Below are 6227 nucleotides of genomic sequence, written 5' to 3'. Positions count from 1 at the left end.
TCTGACTTGCTTATGTTGAGGAAGCCATTTCTCACTTGTTTACACACACTACCTGCAACAGGTCTGACCGCTCCCACTGAAACTGCCTCATAGTATCTATTTGTGTTAATGGCCTATCATCACACAGGCATGGCAGTACAAGTTGATGGAGATTTTTGTTGCAAACTACAGCCAATTCATGACATGTTTTCGTTTATTTTTGCAATGCCAGAAACCACATTATGCTACTCAGTGCTGTTTCATCAGGGCCCTTTGATACACTTATTGGTCAGAGTACCGTGTGACCTCATAGTAGACAGGATCTCTGCTGCAATTCGTAAAATGATGATAAACATTAATGTAAAGATGTTGCCCTCTGCACATAGATCACATGATAACTTTACTACTTCTGCTATTAAAGCAATCATTGGATGGCACTCTTCGAGCAAATATTGAGGATCAAGGGAAATGTAGTACTCGTATATTTATTTGCATCTGTGCTTTATTGAAAAAATACATAGATTTTGATTATCTATAGACATTGATTAAATGTTCTACTTGAGATTAATACCATGTATTTGGCCAGCTGATCATTTATCACTGACAGGCATATACCCACCTACTGGATAAGACACGTATTGCTTCATTAATTTTGAGGTTTTGGGCATATGTAATGAAGTGATTTCACCTACTGAGTTTCAAAAAAAAAAAGCCAAAGAGGAACAATATGCCCAGCATTTTTAAGAGTTCAATACTGGTACACTGAAGGCAAGACAAAGCACAGTGTTGCTTGGTGTCTAGAGTCTTCACAGACAGTAATTTCTAACTTGATGTGATGTTATAAGCAGATACATCCAGCCAATGATAGGCCCACGGTCTTGGGAATTCATCAGTTGCAATGCTGCACCAAGACCGAGACATTATGCTCCATTTTTTGTGACTGATTTTGTACTGCATTGGAGAGGCCATGTTGCAAACCTTAGGTGTCAGTGATTTAGCTGTGATTAAACAGGTACACGGTGGTCATCTGCAGACCACACAAACCGCAAATCTTGGGAAATGGAGTGTAATGCTATATTAATCTTGGTAAAGAAGTTGTTACTCCTGGCCAAGATTAAGGCTTATCCCTGATGGATTGGTTGTAATGTCCTGCCAGGTTAAAAAGTGCTGTCGTCCAACATGCCAGACAATGAGCCAAAGGGTGCTGCTTTTCGTCCAGCCTCCTACATGTTGTGTATTGGTTCCTTCAAGCACTTTGCTTTCTGGACTTGACAAGGCTTGATATTACACAGGTTTCACATTATCACCTGTGCCAAATTCACCCCTGTGCCTAATGAGGTGGTGTGTGTGCACAAGCACGACAGTCATTTCACGGTCAGCAATGAACAATCAAAATCATGGCGAAAAAATTTCAATCAATATTCAAAATCTGTACTTTATTTTTCTAAAAACTGTAAAGGGAGAGGATGATAAGCTTTGTTTCGATGATCGGTATATTGCAGATTAAGCATGTGTGGAACAAACACAAAGTAAACCCTGTATTTCTTTCCTTTTTATTATTATTTAAAAACATACATAAAGTAATCATTTTTTCTGTCCAGTCAAGTTTTAGCAGCTTACAAAAAACATACAAATAAAAAACGAACAAACAAAAAAAAAACACGCAACCCATAAATTGTTAAAATTTTGTAAACCAGTGGGAACACTTAAGCAAGACTCCTCCAGAGAGGGTGGGTTCATGTTGAAGTAACAGGGCAGTTGCATAAAAGAAGCCATGGGTATTAGAAACAGGAAGTGACTTTCGCATTTGGGTGTGAGCTTTCGAAGAGACTTTTTTTATAGACGCGTGCAGTAGTTACGGGATGCTGGGCTCTATCGAATTCTAAAAAGGTGAGCCGCCTTCCCCCGAGCGAGGTGCCGCCGCAGCCGGACGCCGTGCAGGGGGGACGGGAAGTGACACTGCCCTCATCATGACTTTCACGGCCCGTTTCCCTCCCCCTGCAGCCTCAGCACCGTGGACTTCACAGCGTGTCTAACGCCCCCGATTTACAGCAGCCTCACAAACCCAGCCTCGCCATCCAAGGCTCATCAAGGCTAACCCCTACGCTGACTTTTGGAATGCTGGGACTACAGCGTATGTAATCTCAAGTGGCTGGCTCAAATAAACAGTCAGATTCACTGCAGAGCCCGTCTTTGCCTGGTCCCTGGATGAGAAGGGGGGGGGGGGGGTAAGAAGTCTGCCTGAAGGAGCAGAGGTAAATCCTCAAAACAAGGTTAAAACCATTGTAAATATGGTGAATACAAGATTTTGTAAGAATGAGTGTGACAATTGCCAGTCCTTTTAAAAATCCAATATCCATGTCAGTTTATACTGGCCCTAGTTCAACTATGAAGCTACTCTGGTCAACGACAGTTTTGAGCAGGCAGAATGCAGAATGCATAAACTGCAGAATGCTTAGTCAAAACTCGAGGTTCATTTACAAAAACACACGACTGGTTTTGTCTCACTCCTGCTGGAGAATCTGACATGATAAATACACTTTCATTTGCATGAGAAGCCACACATGGCAGGTACACATGGCTTTATTGAAAAAAGGTGTCCCATCGGGAGGACAATGACTGCACACCATTTGTGTGAAATGCACACCTACCAAAATCTAATGCAACATTCCTAATCAGACACACATGCAAACTTCAAGGCTCCACAAACAGCGCATTTAAGGGGTCACCAATAACTGCCGAGTTGATGCTGCCTGACAGTGCGTAACATTTCTACTGTAACTTCAGAGAATAATGGACGATAACTAGAGCTAAATTCAGACTCCTCTTGTTCCTACACGTATCCCCTGGTTTCCTCGATTCCAAAACGGAAAATATATGTTTGCAAGCTCATTCTCTGCTTTTCTACAAAAGACAAAACACAATCTGAAAATACAGTAACCGGAGTTTGACAATAAGATTGGTATTTAGAGTGTGTGAAGACTTGTTATCTGTTAGACCTACTGCAGCTGCATCCAAACTAAAATCCGGATGAATAACATGACCTGCAATCGAACTACAAACAGGTGCATGTTGGGATGAAGAGAGATTAAGCTAGCTACCACAAACTCAAAAATTCGGTTCTATCTCCAGCTTTCAACTTGTTGATCGATGTCTTTGGCTCTCACCTTCACAGCTGATTGGTGCATGAAGGAAAACAAACAGAAGCTTTCCTTTGAAGTACATGGCTATAGATTTTTACAAATTCTGTTCAGTTGCATTTGGTTCAGACACCCCTTGGTAAGCTGATTTCTGTGCCCAGTCACTCGCCATGAAAGGAGCAGATTTTGCTGAGTGGGCCTCGCACCGCATGAAGAGAAAAGCCAAAAAGCCACTTGTTAGCATGCAGTGAGAGAGAAATAAGCAGCAAAGCGCAAGCTCTTCCTTTTCAGCAGGAGGTAGTCATTTTTAGATATTCTCACAATGAACGAGGTCAAAACCAGTTAACTGATGATTACTTGCTCTGTTAGCTATGATGCAGTAGAATTCATGTAGTTATCAAGGTTACATGCCGATACGATTAGTATAAATTTAAAACCATTTGATGCATTTCAAAAAGAAAACATGTAGGCTGTCTTTCGCCGGTGTGAACGCATCAAAAATACAGGTATTAAATAATTTACTAAAAAGCATTTCGATGATTGCGTCTGCTAATAACAGAGTCCATTACGATTATGTTAGAGAAAAGCAGTAAGTATGTGCAGTGTGTAACATAACCAACAATTATAAATAGACCATTATGCAGTGGGGGCCTCTGGCGCTGTGTCTAGATTCACTGTTTACTAAACTGAAAGTGAAGCAGATGAAGCTAAGATGCACCTCTGAAGTCATTCTGGTAACAGCCTACTTCATTTTGTGTGGTCATGCAGTAAAATACTAGTGCTAAAGCTGCCATTCATGGGTGCTGAAAACTGACGTTAATGAATCCAACAAGGGGGTGACAGTGAAAATGTTGGCCTCTACAGAACCTCGTGAAACCAGTATACACCTATGTGCATTTAAAGGGAGCTAACTACAATTTCTCGAACATGCACCCACTGTACCAGCGCTGATGTTTAAATATGGCTTGTCTCAGAGATGCATCTCAACCACACCTACGTATGGAATTATTTTTAGTTTTTTTTTTTTCCTGACCCATTGTATCTGTGTCAAAGTACCCCACTGACAACAGAGTAATATTTTTAGCCAGTCAAATTTTCGTTTCCTCTTTTCTTAGGGTCTGACTGACAGTGACATTAGAGGTGCTATAATAAGAGCAGGCCCAATCAAGAAGCAACACAATCTGGCCCTTTCCACAGACTACAGTCTGCACTACCGGACATGAACTGGCCTGGGACCACTAGTTTCCACCATTTATTTTGACCGGCTACTCGAATTGCACTGGTTCCCTGTGAAAGGAACTCCTTCATTACATTTCGCCAGTCATGGAACCCTGCATTTCTAAGTATACATTCAATATGAGGACACTGAGGAGCACGGAAAAGCGTGGTCACAGCGGCGTTCCTCAGTCCTGGCCCTACGATAAACTCCATATTAGTTCCAGATGATTTTATGGCTTGATTGGAAAGTATAACTGTTTAACTGGATTATCAACCAGACCTAAAAACTGTCGAATGTGAAAGGTGTTCCCGGACTGTGGCTTAAAAGCGTGGAGGTCATGAAGGGCAGACACTTGTCAGGGATCTATCTCAGAACTCAGCAGTTTTTCCTCCCACTGCAGTATGCGACCTTCAGACCTGGCCATCTCCATAACCATATGCACTTCCACACCCTGTCACACATTATGTATTGGTCCCTCAGACTTAAGAGCCTGTCTTCCCAGGAAAACATAAACCAATGTTAGGTACCTCCTGACACCTTTGCGGTGCTTAGCTGATGCCCGCTGAGATGGCCCTGAGGAAGGACACAGAGCACACTGCACAAATGATTAACAAACTACCAGCTGTCGTAAATGCTGTGGGGCCTGGAGCAGTTTAGAGGCGGCTCTGCCTGCGTGAGCTATCATTTTGAGAAATTACCCAGAGACACAGGGGAGATAATTATGCCTCCCGGTGAACCAGGACACCACGGGCAGAGGTTCTGCTCCTGAAAGCGCCCCTAACTGAGGCCCTCCCTTAGGTTAATATCCTCGCCGCTGCCCTCCTGGCTCCTGCAGCCAAGCTGAGACTCGCCGAGGTACCACTCCAGCCCGCTCTGCTCGATCCTAAATTAATTACAGCCCCCGCTGCACTCCAGCGCACCGCTAACGACCCGCGACAGCCGGACCTGCGACAGCCTCTCTCCGCACCCCACACACCCCACAGAATCACAGCGCACTGTGTGCACCACGCTACCAAGACATTCCCTGACAGCTTGCGCAGAAAATGACAGCCACTGAACAATTTCCAGTGGTATGCTGCTCAGTTTTCTCAGGGCATGATAAACTTCAGATGCTCCTTCTCAGTTGGTTTACCACAGACATAACGTTAATGATAACAGTTTCACATTGTTGAGCTGGGACGGCCAGTCATGTTTCCGGAAAGCCTTACTTCATTTCAAGGGTACTCAAAGTCATCTACAGATCACTACGCAGACACAATTTTTAAATCATTAAAACAAATTTTCTCTTACAATATAAGAAAATGATTATTATTATAGTATTATTAAATACTAATATGGTGTATATGTTTATATGTGTATAATTTTTTGGGGCCACTTAATAGAGGGAGTGACTAACTGAATGGTACATCTGTGTGGTTTTCCGGAATTTCCAGTCTCAAAAGTGGATGTATAACATACCATACCTCGATGAAACAGGGGAAAAGAATGCCATGCTCCAGAATCAAGACTAAACCCCCCAACAATAGAGACAAACAACATTTCCACTGTAGGGCTACCATTCAGGTTCTGTGGATCAGGAACACAAAGTGGGCCTGGAACGAGTCCAATTGTCACCCTGATCCGAATCTCTGCGTCGGTCAAAGGTCTGTTGGACTGAGACCAAAATGTAAGAGGATGAAAGAAAATTAAAAAAAGACCCATCCCACCCCCCACCCCCTAAGTTCAGATTTAGTTGACTTGCTTCGGAAGTTCTCCTATTCTCTGAGGCAGATAAAGTTAAGAATCTCCAGTTCTAGAACTCGGCCTCGTGGGATGTTGACAGTAGGCGCAGTCTTCGGCTCCGCGCCCACCTCCCCCAGCTTCTCCTTCACCGAAGCGATGTGCAATTA

The sequence above is a fragment of the Megalops cyprinoides genome, chromosome 15, assembly GCF_013368585.1.
Source record: "Megalops cyprinoides isolate fMegCyp1 chromosome 15, fMegCyp1.pri, whole genome shotgun sequence".
NCBI lineage: Eukaryota > Metazoa > Chordata > Actinopteri > Elopiformes > Megalopidae > Megalops > Megalops cyprinoides.
The sequence above is the reverse complement of the archived record's forward strand: the minus strand, read 5'-3'. Positions refer to the sequence as shown.